Raw genomic sequence first — 13,874 nt, forward strand, 5'->3', positions numbered from 1 at the left:
GAGGAAGGCTGAGTGGCTCTGACTCACCACCTGAGGACATGCCCACATGCTGGATAGTGGTGGTGCCCCTGGGGAAGGTGGTGAGAAGGAAAAGAGGTGGTTTAGGAGCAAGGGAAGTGGGGAGGAGAGTGATGGGAAGGGATGGAATTTGCAAGAAAGAGGGAAAGGTGTGGCAGAAGGAGAGTTTATGAGGGTACTGAAGGTCATGGTGGAAGTGAGGATTATAGAGATCCATGTGGAGAAGATGGAGGTGATGGTAAATATATAAGATAAGCTTTTAAAAGAACTTCAGAAATTACATGTTATTCTTGATTGACACTTCAGGCATAATTTCCTAAATAACATGCGTGAATGTCATCTTTGAAGTAACCACTTTTTCTTCTTGAATCTGGTTAGTAGGTGAGAGTACTGCTTTATACTAAAAGTTGTTCTTATGGGAGAAGCAAAAACTTTTCCTCATATTTCACATATCCTGAGCATGGCAGGTCTTTTTAAGCCAAAATAAATAAATAAATAAAAATAAAACAAACTAATATTTTAAACAAAAACAACTTTTAAATAAAATATATGTTACCAACAAGCATGAAAAATGGATACTATGTTGTCGTAATTGAATGTGAACTATAATCTATATTCAGTTTGAATATATAACTTTGAATCAAATTACTCCACTTAGAATGCAAAGAAATGTGAACTAAACTACTAGCCTCATTTAAAATACGTAGCATGATCCAGTGCAATATTTTTAAAAAAAATTTTTTTTTAATGTTTTATTTATTTCCAGGAGAGAGAGACAGCGTGAGCAGGGGAGGGTCAGAGAGAGAGGGAGTCACAGACTGAAACAGGCTCCAGGCTCTGAGCTGGCAGTCAGCACAGAGCCCGACGCGGGGCCCGAACCCACGAACCGCGAGATTATGACCTAAGCGAAAGTCGGACGCTTAACCGACTAAGCCACCCAGGCGCCCCTCCAGTGCAATATTTTTTGAAAGTGGTTAAGTAAATTAAAAATTCTTAATCCTCTCAGCCTATACGCAGGTTGATTATGGTTTCCTCAGAACTGAGGTCAGGTTACAGGGAGCACATTATTCCCCTATAGCTAAAAGCTTCTTAAATAAAGCCTCCCTGGGCAACAAGAGAAAGGAAATATTTCTTAGATGCTGCTGGCTTAGCCACAGGCAAAATTATGATGTCAAAAGAGGCAATAGCTGGTCTCTCTTCCCATTTTCAACCACACTGGGACCTCCAGCTTCCAGCCTATAGCCTTACTCAAATCTTAGTGAATGGAAGGAAGGAAGGAAGGAAGGAAGGAAGGAAGGAAGGAAGGAAGGAAGGAAGGAAATGAATGGAAAGTTTGGTGAGCATTACCAAGCTCCCAGAGCCCATGGGCCAGCAGTGGAGACGGAACAGCATAGAAAACAATGTAATAATAGAATAAAAAATTAAAATAGAAAATAAAACACCAAAAGAAAGTGTTTTGGTGGCAAGAAGTACAGCACGTTGGAGGCACATCAGAGCTTTTGCCTACATTTACCCTTTTCTGTGTTTTCCTTTTTTCCCATCCCACCTATATCTACATATCTTTCATTCAACAAGAATTCTTTGGACACTTGTAACACACACACCAGTAGTGAATGCAGTATGCCAGGTTCTGCCCTCAGAGAGTTTACTTTCATTAGAGAGACTGAAATATGTGATGTATCTGGCTGAAGATAATTTCAAAGATAATAAATGCCATTAAGGCCATAACCTAAGATAACATGGCAGTGATGGGAATTGGAGGGCTAATGCACATAGGACAACCAAGGAAAGCTTCTCTGATGAAGGGACACTACCAGAAGGGAAATTGGCCTTTCCCCAGGCAGTACCATCAAGGAGAATAACTTTCAAACTGAAAACATCCCAAGAATGTAGAAAGAAGACATCTAACTATAGAAGTAGTAAGATAACTCCTAGCAGCTAATTATTTTAAATCCCTGCTAGAAGAGCTAAAAACATGAGGAAAATTGTACACATAATCCTGGAAACTGAGTAATCTTTGAGGAATTATGGAGAAGAGGGGAGCCAAAAAATTCTGATGATTTGCAGAAAGAAAGAAAATGAGGATTTGGGACCAGATCATTCATCTTGATGTGAATTCTAAGCAAAATGCAAGACTGACTTTGAAAGAACTGGTGCGTAAGTCCTCAAGGGTCCCCTCTGTTCACTCGGCATCCCCACAGCTCGACACTGAGCTGTATTTCCCAAAGATACCCTCCTGGATGCTATTTGCCTGGATGTTCAGAGCATTTTATGCCCACATCGAAACCTGAGTTCATCATACCAACACCCACATGTCCCTCTTTCTCTCATTTTAACTTAATTTACTCACATTCATTCATTGATTCATTCATTTCACAAACACTTAGTGAGCACTAAAATGGCAGTCAAATGTTACTTGCTCTCTGTCCAAAAAAGAATGCACAGTACAGTGTGGACCCCACCAACTTCAGAGGTAGGCATTAGGAACACCAACCTAGGGGCTTCCACTGAACTGACGATGTGCATATGGACAAACTGCTTATCTGTGCTATACCTCTGTTTCCTCATCTGTAAAAACAGGGGTAATAGCATAGGCTTGGAAGTAAAATATTTGTGGAAAGAGGGAAAGGCAAAGGGAGAAAAGGAAGAAGGGAAGTGGGAGAGAGGGAAAGTGGGAGGCAAGAGGGATGCAGGGAGAATTGGCACTTACCTCATTTGTGAAGATTAAATGGAATACAAGCACTTAACACAGTGCCTGGCACATGGTAATATCTATAAATACCACCCCTCATTTCAAGGATCTCATTTAGTGGGAAAATAGGAACACAGCTCAGACAGTATTAATAGTTAACACTTATTGAGTGCTTATAATGTGCCTGGCACTATTCCAAACACTCGCTTCATCCTCAACACTTTGTGAGGTAGGTTCTATTATTATTATTATCCTGACTCCATATTTGAGAATCACAAGCAGAGAAAGATTAAACAACTTGCCCAAGGTTGCACAAGGAGTGAGTGGGGAACAGAGCTGGTATTCAAACTCAGGTACTTTGGCTCCAATCACTACAATCTGTTGCCTCACTCAAGTATGAGCTAATGCAGCAACAGTGATGTGCATATGCTATTATGAGGGACTTGCAGTCCAGTAAGGCAGACATGTGGCTGAGGAACTGCGCTGGGGAAGGAGAACTCCTGAATTTGGGGATTCCAGGATGCCCATGAGGAGTCAGCCCCAGGAAAAAGAGGCAAAGAGCATCACATGGAAGACAATACGAGTAGAGCTCAGCGTTACCGGGGGAAGAAAGGCAGTGCAGGTCATGCAGCATTGCACACCATGCTAGGGGCTTGGACTTTATCCTCTAAGCAATGGGGAGTCACAGAGAAGCAGGGTGATGGGAATCACACTGTAGAAAGATTGCTCTGGAGGCTGAATGGGTGCAAGGAACATGACTTTGGAAGAAGGAGGTCAGAGTCTGCTGTTGGGGTCTCTGAGATAGTGGACAAAGATAGGGGCAGACTCATGACCTATCTAGAAGATACCATTGGAAAAGCATGCTTGTTGAATGGAAAAGGCTGAAGGAGAAAGAGGGGATAAGGAGAGCTTTAAGACTCTTGACTTGGGAGCTGGACAGACAGCTGTATCACCCCTCGGGCAGGAAATGTAGAAAGGAACATTAGCATAAAGACCTCAGGAGCAAGAAGTTTCCTGTGTCCCAAAGTCAGGGAGTTCTGCTTCCACCTTTATAAAACTTCCTTTTATTATAATAATAATAATAAACTTAAAACATATAGAAAAGGAGAAGTACAGTAAAGACCCATCACCTAGATACAATAATTCTTCACAAATTGCGTTTGCCCCATCTGCTGCTTATGCACATCATATATACTTGTATAGTTATATACGATTTTATTTTGATTTTTATTGTCAAATCATTTAAAATAAACTACAGACATCATTAGGTGGACCCTTAAACACTTCAGCCCGTATCACCAGACTATACTTAGCTAAATGAGAATATCATTGTCACACCTCAAAAAATTAGTTACCTAATAGCTCATAATGAATCTACATTAAAATTTCCCTAATAATTTCTGGAATTATTTTATAGATTATTTTTTCAAAACAGTTTTAAAATAATGACCCCATATGGCTTTTGCTATGTCTTTTAAGTCTCTTCAAATCTGTAACCATCTTCCCCACATTTTTCATGACATTGACTTATTAATAAGACCAAGCCAGGTGTCTGATAGGATGCCTCATAGTCTGAACTTGTCTGCTGGCTTCATCACCGTGTCTTTTAATTTGTTCCTCTACTCCCTACATTTCCAGTAGACCGAGTTTAACATTTCGACGAGCATGTCATTGCTCATGCCATATCCCTGCACACACCATATCACGTCCCCTCAGTGTCAAGATTTGGCTTCAAAATACCATCCTAACCATGCTTCTAAACAAAATTTGACTGATTCCAAGTCTGGGATGGGGAGCAAAGAAGGTGAGCATTGTTCTGGAAAGCACAGAAGCACCCAGATACTAATGGGTCATGTAAAAAATAAATAGCCAATCTAATGGGCCCCCTTTGTCAAAGGGCCCTATTCGATACTTTGAGCATCAAAAAGAATGACTGGGATTGATTAAAACACATTGAATGTATAAATATGTAGAGTACTCAATAATCAATATAATACTCAAAAAAAAAAAAATACTGGGTCACTTGAAGATTCAGGAGCGGTTCAGACACTGCTGAGGAAGTTTCTCCAGCTGGTATCACAGTCTGATCCACACCTCTGTGTTTTGAGTCTAGAATACTCCAACCTTCACCTAAACTTGGACTGTGACCCTGCCTGTTCCTTATGTGTGCCTGGAACAATTGGTAAATGTCATGGAAACTGAAACTAGATTTTTCCCCCCCAGGAATTACTTAAGTCTCATCCAAAAAGATAATATACCAAGCATCACATTCTCATTTTAAAGTAAAATTGACAGCATGGTCCAAACTTACCTAGTACTGCACAGTTCTTGTCACTATTAAAAAACAAAAACAACAAAAAATTAACAAATATGCCTTGCTGGTAAATCATCTTCTTCTGGCTCTGGTCCCACCCTAGTTCTTTTTCTAAAGTTTACTTCTGTACAATGAGAATAAGTAGCAGTTTTTCTTTAATATTTATGAGAACTGGACTCATTTCCTTCATGTTAACAACTGCCAAAAAACACCAAACAACTTTACTTAAATAAACTTCATAACTTAAATAAAGTATGCATTTGTTCATTAAGGTTCACCTACTTTAGATCATTTTTTCCCTTTACACATTAGCATGGTAAACTAACATCTAATCTGTGGTACCAAATCAAACAAAAATAGTAGAACATCACAAGGATGAGGGAAACAATCTTTGCAAAAATATATGCAAGAATATGATAGAGTTCAAAAAGGAACATTCAGTATCTTTTTTTTTGCAGAAAATATGGTGTCAGATAAAGACTTCTGAGACAAGTTCTGTTTGGATCTTAAAAGAATCTTAATTCTCCCCCCTATGTTTACCAACAATTTGAAGGCCTTATTTTGGGCCCTTCTTGCCTCCTTTTCATCGTACAGAAGTTTGTTCAAAGCCCTGTCCAGGTTTCTATATCATATTCTAAAACACAATTTTGGTCACGTTTTAGAAAGCCACCATCACACCTTCTCCCCTAACTCTTGGTACCTCCCCCCGCCCACCCGTCTTGTACTAGAATAGGTTTTTAGCTAGGAAACAACTTTTAAAGTTGATCCCATTAGTCATAATGTTGAGGCAGGGGTTTTTCAAACACACTTCAGAAAAGCACAGTTTGTATTCATCTCCAGGTCTGAGATTAAGAAACCGTTAGCTGGTTTATACCTCATTTCAGTATTGGTCCGTTAGAAGAGTTTTACTGTGCAGATTTCAAGTATTCAAATATTAAGCATTAGAAGTTTTCCTGGCTGCAGATAGAAACAGAGAACAGGGCCATTGGGCAAGGCACAAAACCGGTCAAACAGGCTTGTACATCACCTACATCATCTGCAGCAAAGAAAGTGATTTCAGCTTGGGTTTCTAAAAGGCCTGGGAGATGTTTTCTAAAAATTCATCTCTACTTGGCATAAACCATTTTTTTCCAGCACAAATATTAGACTCTCACTACGGGGAAAAAAAATAGAACCAAAACAATTGGGAAGGTCTTCTGTTGTGTGCTATAAGAACCAGCTATGTAGGCTCTGAATTGTAATGGGTATCCTGTAGCAGGAAAGGAATTGTCATTTCACTTTTGCTACAGTTCTTTCCCAACAGAAGAGCTCTTCCTGGAAATGAAAAACTTCAATCCTGTTTATCCCCAAAAGACCCCTCAGAGTCTGGGTAGATGCCCATGCAGAGTCCCTGCTGGCAGGAAACTACTCTCCTAATGTTTAGAATTACTGCACAATATTTTAAGCACCAGGCAAACTGACTATCAATCTCAATCTAGGTCTCAGTGCCATTCACCACTACATTCCCAGTTAAGAATCATTCATCATATTTAAAAACTCAACGTGCTGTTAACGTTGAGGTGTAACTTGTTGTTAACTCTGTAAGTTGTTACTACTGCATTGGGTTGACTTGGCACTTCCTCAAGAATTAACGGAGCTGCTCTCCCATAGAAAACTGTACCTGATTTGCCTCCCAGTCTTTGTACTGATCACTCAGCATTAACTTGCAAACACACTGAATAGCTGGGCTTGTTGGTTATTCAAGGAAAATCAAGGGGGCACAACAGCATACAGTAAACATTGCAGTAGAAGGAGGAAAGCCTTTGTCTTCGTACCACATTTTCAGAGACAATTCTACTGGCTATTTAATCAACAGAGCTGAAATAATTGACAATTAATATAAAAGCTCCAGGGGCACCATTATAGATCTTATCAGTAGAATTAAGCTCTTGATTTCTTCTCACCTCCTCACCAACTATATTGATAGTCGCCGCTATAAAGAGAGTCCCTGACTATGAACTAAGCTATGATTCAGCCACCAGGAGGCCATTAGAATAGGACAAGCCTTCTTTCTCAAGGCATCTCTTTCATCACAGAGAACATTCCGAATGAGTCTTAGTGGCTTAGGCAGTGTGACAAGTAATCAAAGTTGTCCTTACATACAGCCTCTACGGTGGCTACTGCAAATTATATTTGCCATAGTATTTTAGTAAGGCCCCTAAAAAATGGATTTGCTTCTGAGACAAACTTTCTTGGCAAGAAATTGAATTTAGTAAGTTGGCTTCCCAAAATTAGATTCCTACCCAAATCACAGGCAAAGCTATTATTATACCTATTTAATAAATGGGTCCCTCTGTTGCGCTAGTTGGCTCATGGCCACAGAAACCTTCTAAATTCTGACACCATCAACTTTGGAAACTAGTTTCTTGAGTTCCACCTCTTCTGTGCAAGCAGTTCTCTCCAAACCACTGTGAAGGCATCCTTTCTTGCTGAGGTTCCAGTGTTCGCCGTAGTCTCTCCTGTGGAATTTTTTCTTGTCGCTGGATAATGGCATTGGCTTATCAGAAGTTTGGGGAAAAGTTGTCAGAATACAAGTTACCTTAGAACAGCTCACAGCCTCAATTATTGTCTTTGTAAAGACTTTGTCATATTCCCTCTTCAAATCTGCTTTAGTATAAGATGGGGGTATTAATATTTCTGTCAGCTTCAACTTTTTTATCCTTATCAAGTGCTCTGTCTTCAGTGCCCTGCAGCCTCTTCTAGGCAGCCTCCCATGGCAACTCTCCAGTTGCCTGATCCATGGCTTCACAGAGGTTTCTCATGCCAGAGAAGAAAGGCCCCCAGAGCACAGAGCCCTCACATTCTCCTGTCCATCAAGATCACTGTCATTGGGAGATAGCAAAGAGTATTGCTCCAACCAGGCTTTGTTTTCTTACTGGACAGTTTCCACCATCATTACGCTTTTGCCTTTGTTTCTTTCCTCAGTGAACTGGAACTCCTCACACCTCTAGAATCTATCCAGGGAAGCTCAGGGCAGCCTGACCCACAGCTGGAAGGACACCTCAACCCAACTCCACTGAGACAAATGTGGAGTGCACCTCTCTCTGACCTGCTCATCCTCCAGTCTGTGAGCTGTGTCCACACTTGACTGTCTCAGTCCTGACCACAAAACATGTGTTTTTATTTGACTATAATCACCCTGCTCATGTTCTCTCACAGATGGGGTTTCTACCAATTACATAAGAATGGTAAATAAGAAAATTTCGTAACTTTATAATAGAATGTCAACCCTATCCCTGCCTCTTCTAGCTCAAAACACGAATGCATGGTTAGCCATATGGAGTAGCCTACACACCAGATCCTTATATAGGAGGATTATTACTATTTGCTATCCACCACCATCAAATGCTCCACTCAGAACACTGACATTCAATATAAAGAAGATGGCATAAGACAACAGTTCTTAATTTAGCTGTACATAAGAACCACATGAGAGAATTCTAATTAAAAATACAAATTCCCTGTACCCCACCCTAGAAGTTTCTGATTTGATAGGCATAGAGTTAGGGAACAGCTGGCTTTTAAATCCACTGGCTAAGGAGTATATCTCGATTACATCTTCAGCTATGCCCTCCTATGGCTGGATCATTATTAAAGTGTTATGTTTGTTTTCCTTTAGTTTTTCTCCTACTCTAAGCTCTCCAATTTCAAAAGGTAAAGTATTGTACTGGCTTGCCTCACTAAGTTTTTACTGGGTTTGAAAGCAGAAATGGACTGAAGTCAAACCCTATGTTTTGTGAAAGCCTAAATCCATTGAAGAAATGTCATTAAATACTCCAGAGGAAGATGATGAATCAAAGGCATATAAACTAAAAATGACCCTACCATGGTAGAGAGCTATGCTGAATTGCCCAGGACGTCTCTGGGAGGGAGAGTGACAAGGCCTCAGTAAGGAGAGGCTGCAAGCATATATGTAGGCAGCACCCAAACTAGACCATGGGATTCCAACATTGACAAAGGTTTTTGTATCCTCAGTGAGCAGTGTGGAAGTGTATTAGTCGGGGTTCACACAGAGAAGCAGAAACAATAGGAGATGAAAATATATGGGCTTACTGAAGGGAACTGGCTTAAGCACTCATGGGAATTTACTAAGCAGCCTCAGCAAAGTTGTCTCCACATCTAATGCTGGAACTCTGAACCAACAGCCTGGCAATTAGGAAGGAAGGTCACAAACAGGCTGGAATCCCAGAAGCGTGAGCTGGAACACCAAGAGGCTAGGCTAATGCACGTCAGTTCTTGTTGTCTCTGACCTTGGTAACAAAAGTATTTATAGAGGTCAGCATCCTTTGTTGAGGACCTAGCCACACACACAGCTGACTAGGAGTCAGAGAAACTGAAAGAAGATCCAGTCAGGGGCAAGAGAGAACAATGCTGGCCAAGTTGCTGCTTCATGCCAGTAAAATGAATCAAAAGGTCAGCAACAGTGTGTACTGCAAAATGGCTGCTGCCTTCCTTACATCCTCCAACTGTCAAGAAAATCTCCTTAGTAGCCCATGCTAACAGGAAACCCAGAGGAAAGGGAATTCTGGGAAATGTAGTTCAGCGTAACCAAGTGGGCACATGGCAAAACCATCACAACAGAGGTTCTGGCTATGTCAAAGAATAGCACAACAACAAAGCAACAGAGGCTCTGGCTATGTCAAGAAATCAGTGTGGACAAAGACAATGGCCACCCTGAACATTTTGTTTTGTATAAAGGGATAAGAGAACCTTAGCACGATCTTGCAGGGAATCCCAGTAGTTATGAACATTGAGTTTTCTGCTAGCCTTGTAGGAAAGGGCTGAGTTAGAATTATTTTGGTTTAAAGAAGATAAAGTAATGTGATAAAAGTGATAAAATGTAATCCAGTGAGGCCTTCAGAAATGTATGTGTTTGGACCATCTTAGATTAGCTCCCTCCCAAAACTGTCTTCATTAAGAATTCATTTAATATGGGGCACCTGGGTGACTCAGTCGGTTGAGTGTCCAACTTTGGCTCAGGTCATGATCTCGCTCAGGGGTTCAACCCCGCATCAGGCTCTGTGCTGATAGCTCCGAGCCTGGAGCCTGCTTCAGATTCTGTGTCTCCCTCTCTCTATGTCCTTTCTCTGCTCACTCTCTGTCTGCCTGTCTCTCTCTCTCAAAATAAATAAATGTTAAAAAAAAGAATTTATTTAATATAACATTTTATTATCAATCAGAAGAAACACAGTATGAATACCACTGCTACATTTGTTATTGAATGTATACATCACTAATATCAAGGACATTATTTAGTCTGCTGTCTCCTATGTAAGACCTATGTAGAAATCAAAATTAAAATGTCCCAAAGATGCCATAGACTGACAGAGACAAGAAGTGCAGGGACCATTTTTGTTCAGAAACCTATTCCAGAGGATTTCTGAGCAGTCTCCTGATATTTACTTTGGAACTGTGTGTTATTCTGATATCATTAAGACATCTTGGAGACCCTGATTTCCTTTCCCACATCAATAACTACTCATAACAATCTTCATAATGCCCTAAATGTGGCAAAGTTTCTTCCCTAGCCAAGACCTGCATGATTGTCTTTCCATCAATGGCTGGGACCCTTGGTGCATCCTGCCCTAGAGTCTGTAACTGCATTCTTGACCTCACTCAGAGAGCTTCTGTATAAATGACTCAAAGTGTTGAAACTCAACAGACTTTTTTAAAGAATATCATGGGCCCAGGTTTCCAGTCCTCTTGAAAATGCTTTCATTTTGTCAAACCCTACAAAAATCCGTATCTCTAATCCCAAAAGAACTAGAAAATATATACTTTCTCCCTCTGATATCAACTGCTATATTGCATCACTGTCAACTGATCCTTCCTATCATCTGACAGTAGTTTCCCCTTAATTGTCTGGGGATAAAGCAGAGACTCAGCCCATAAAACCTCTGGGTTTTATGAAGACTCAGCCTAAGTGTGCTTTGTAAAGACTATCTTCTGTCTTAGAGCCTTTTATCTCTTCAGGGTTGAGAGCGAAAGCGTTGGAAGCGCAAGGACTTGGGACCTGACAGACCAGAGGCTGGATCTGCACTCTGTCCTTAACTAATACAATGGTGTGACCTTGAGCAAGTTACTAAGTTTGCTGAAGAAGCGTCTTCATCTGTGAAAGGGAAATTTTGTTATCTGTCTCATAGGGAGAGTATCCCAATTAAATAAAATACCTAGTGGGCACTCATTTCATCATAGTTGTGTTGATGATGACTGGTTTTGACACAGTACACCTGTGCATGTACACAAGGTTACAGATATCATTTCTTTAAAAGCATTACATAGACACATTGTGTTATATAAAATCAGTTATATATAAATACTGTTTTATTATGTAGTACATATATATCTTTTCATTGTGGTGATGTCTAAAGTAGTAATCAAATATAATACTTTAAGGAAAGCCATGAATAATCTCCCGAGAAATTCTACCAAGAATGTAAAAAGAGAAAGAGAACCTATTTTCTCAGCCGAAGAAAAAGAAAAAGAAAAACTATAAAAGTATTTAGTCCCTGAAAGTAGATACCACTTGAGTGATTAATATTTTATATAAGACTATTCAGTAGTAGCATCACTTCTTCAAACAATTTTTGATGAGTACAGTGAAATTTTATTTTTGTATTTGGTCATTGTTGATTGTGTTGGGGGGGTAGGTATGGCAAGGAGGGGGCTGAAAGAAAAATAGAGATTATACTAAATTTCCTTGCTAAAGATCCTTCCAACTTTAGTAACTGGCACTCAAATATAGAAATGGCCCCTACCCCCAGAGGGAGATACTGCCCTGAAAATCAGAAATTTGTGCAGCTTTGGCTGTGCAGATGACTAGGGCATCACTGGAAGATGACTCCTCCTTTGAACACAAAGTGCTGTGGTCTGAAGCCATTGAAGGGCCCTAAATTGTGCCCATCACTGGATTCTGCAGAGCTAGGCTTTCTGCAGCACCCGGGGCTAGCTACAGGTTCTAGTAGCAAGGCCATATGACCCTTCCTACAGGAAGAGAAAGGTGGGGCATGAAGCGTATACATTGGGAAGAGAGCTATAAATTTGAGTGTCACCCAATTTCTGTGATTTAGTTTATTTCTTTCCAAGCACAACGTCCTCACTTCTAGGATAGGTAGGCAGAAGGAGAGGGTCAAATCAAGAGAAAATAAAAACCAAAAGATCTCTCACTAAAAGTGTAAGGCTTTGAGGACTCAGGAGTGTTGTCTTATGTAGCTTATGAATACAGAGAATAAAATATGCAAGGGTGGCAGGTCCTTCCTTTTCTCATTAAGACCAAGAAAGACATAGTAACCTGAGGAATGTCATTTTTCTGCATAAACCCAACCTACAGAGAGAATAGTAGGAAAAAGTAACCATGAATTTGTAAACTAAATATTGACAGTGATTAATTTTTTTTTATTTAAGAAGTACAGCTATAATATTTACCATTTACCAGGTCCTGTTTGAAATGCTTTACTCCTTTAATTGTTACAATGACTCTGAGAAGTAAATATTAATCCCCATTTCAAATGGGGACTTTCAGCCATTTCATAATACCCATAATACTCATTTCATTGGTCATTAGTATTCACTATAGCACTGGGCCCTATAAGAATAAAAATCAGGGGGAAAGTGAATACAATAAGTCATACAACCATGAGACACACCTCCAAAGGTATCCCAAATATATTTGGGGAGAACTTGAAGGAACTAGATTAGCCTATTTTTTGTATTACTGATCTTAGGAATTTAACAAACCCAGATTTTATAATGTTGCCTGAAAACATGATTAAAATTAAGATCTTACTATCTATTCTAACAATGCTTTATAGCAAAGGACACCAAGTCAGATCTCTTCTAGGACCAGCCAGGTGACGTAAGTGAATGAATCTACCGCGGTGTAGAAATACAATGTCTGCCCCATATAAATGGGGAATCCGCTTCTCAGAGCCAACCAATTTACTCAAACTCTTCACTTTTTCAAGAGAAGCTAGAATCCATATTTTATACTAAATTTCCCTATTTTGAAACATTTGCAACTAATTCATTTTTTATAACACTATGTAGTTTAACAAAGCAAGTCTGCTGGATTCTACCGGACCTTGGGCATCCATTGTGCAATATTTGCTCCATGGCCTTTGTGCCATGGCCACATAGGGAATGTCCTTTTAAGAAACTGAGATTCATCCCAATGGCATCCACTTAGGTTCAAGTCATGTGCCCTCTTGAGCTGTGAGGGCACATGACTTGAGCTGTGATTGGCACAGAGATTTCTTTTTTCCTCTCTGGAATTTCTTTCAAAACATTTTGAAAGGATTTCTGTAGAAGTGCCAGCCTTATTATTCCTGCAGAGTCTGAGTGAGAGGAAATAAACAGTACACTGCATAATTGTTTCCCAGTCACTCCCTTGACCCAATAATCAAGAGGCAACATTGTTCTGAAGTGTACCCAATGTGCCTGGTTCTTTGTCTTCACCAATTTCTCTGACATTCTTTTTCTATTTCGGAAACTATCATTAAAAACCCAAAACAACCTAATGTCATGCTAGCTTCTGCTCCATGATGCTGCATTCCTGGAGCTCCAAGGGCTACTCAGCTCAGTGGCTTACAACAGCCTTGGCTGCCCCACCAGTCTTCTTCATCACAAGAACTGGAACATGTCTTCTTGTTCACTGCTACTAAACTAACTTTGGTCAGGTATCCAATACAAACTCCTAGGTAGGCACTAATAATCCAAAAAATTATTTTAGATTGATTTAATCTAAGAGTGAACAAATTCTTTGACATTTTGTAATTTTATGTAGTTGACCATACCATTTTTTAAAAAAATCTC

At 40.0% G+C, this 13,874-nt stretch overlaps 1 long non-coding RNA gene across 1 annotated transcript in view; it reads right to left on the minus strand.

The window, feature by feature from the left end:
- Positions 1-13,874, minus strand: part of LOC120223074 — a 69,162-nt gene that overhangs the window by 43,612 nt on the left and 11,676 nt on the right. The window contains exon 2 of the long non-coding RNA XR_005526186.1: positions 5,022-5,044. This is a non-coding gene — a long non-coding RNA (uncharacterized LOC120223074). The remainder of the gene's footprint in view (positions 1-5,021; positions 5,045-13,874) is intronic.

This window comes from Hyaena hyaena, unplaced genomic scaffold (genome assembly GCF_003009895.1).
Source record: "Hyaena hyaena isolate Hyena2069 unplaced genomic scaffold, ASM300989v1 scaffold_944, whole genome shotgun sequence".
NCBI lineage: Eukaryota > Metazoa > Chordata > Mammalia > Carnivora > Hyaenidae > Hyaena > Hyaena hyaena.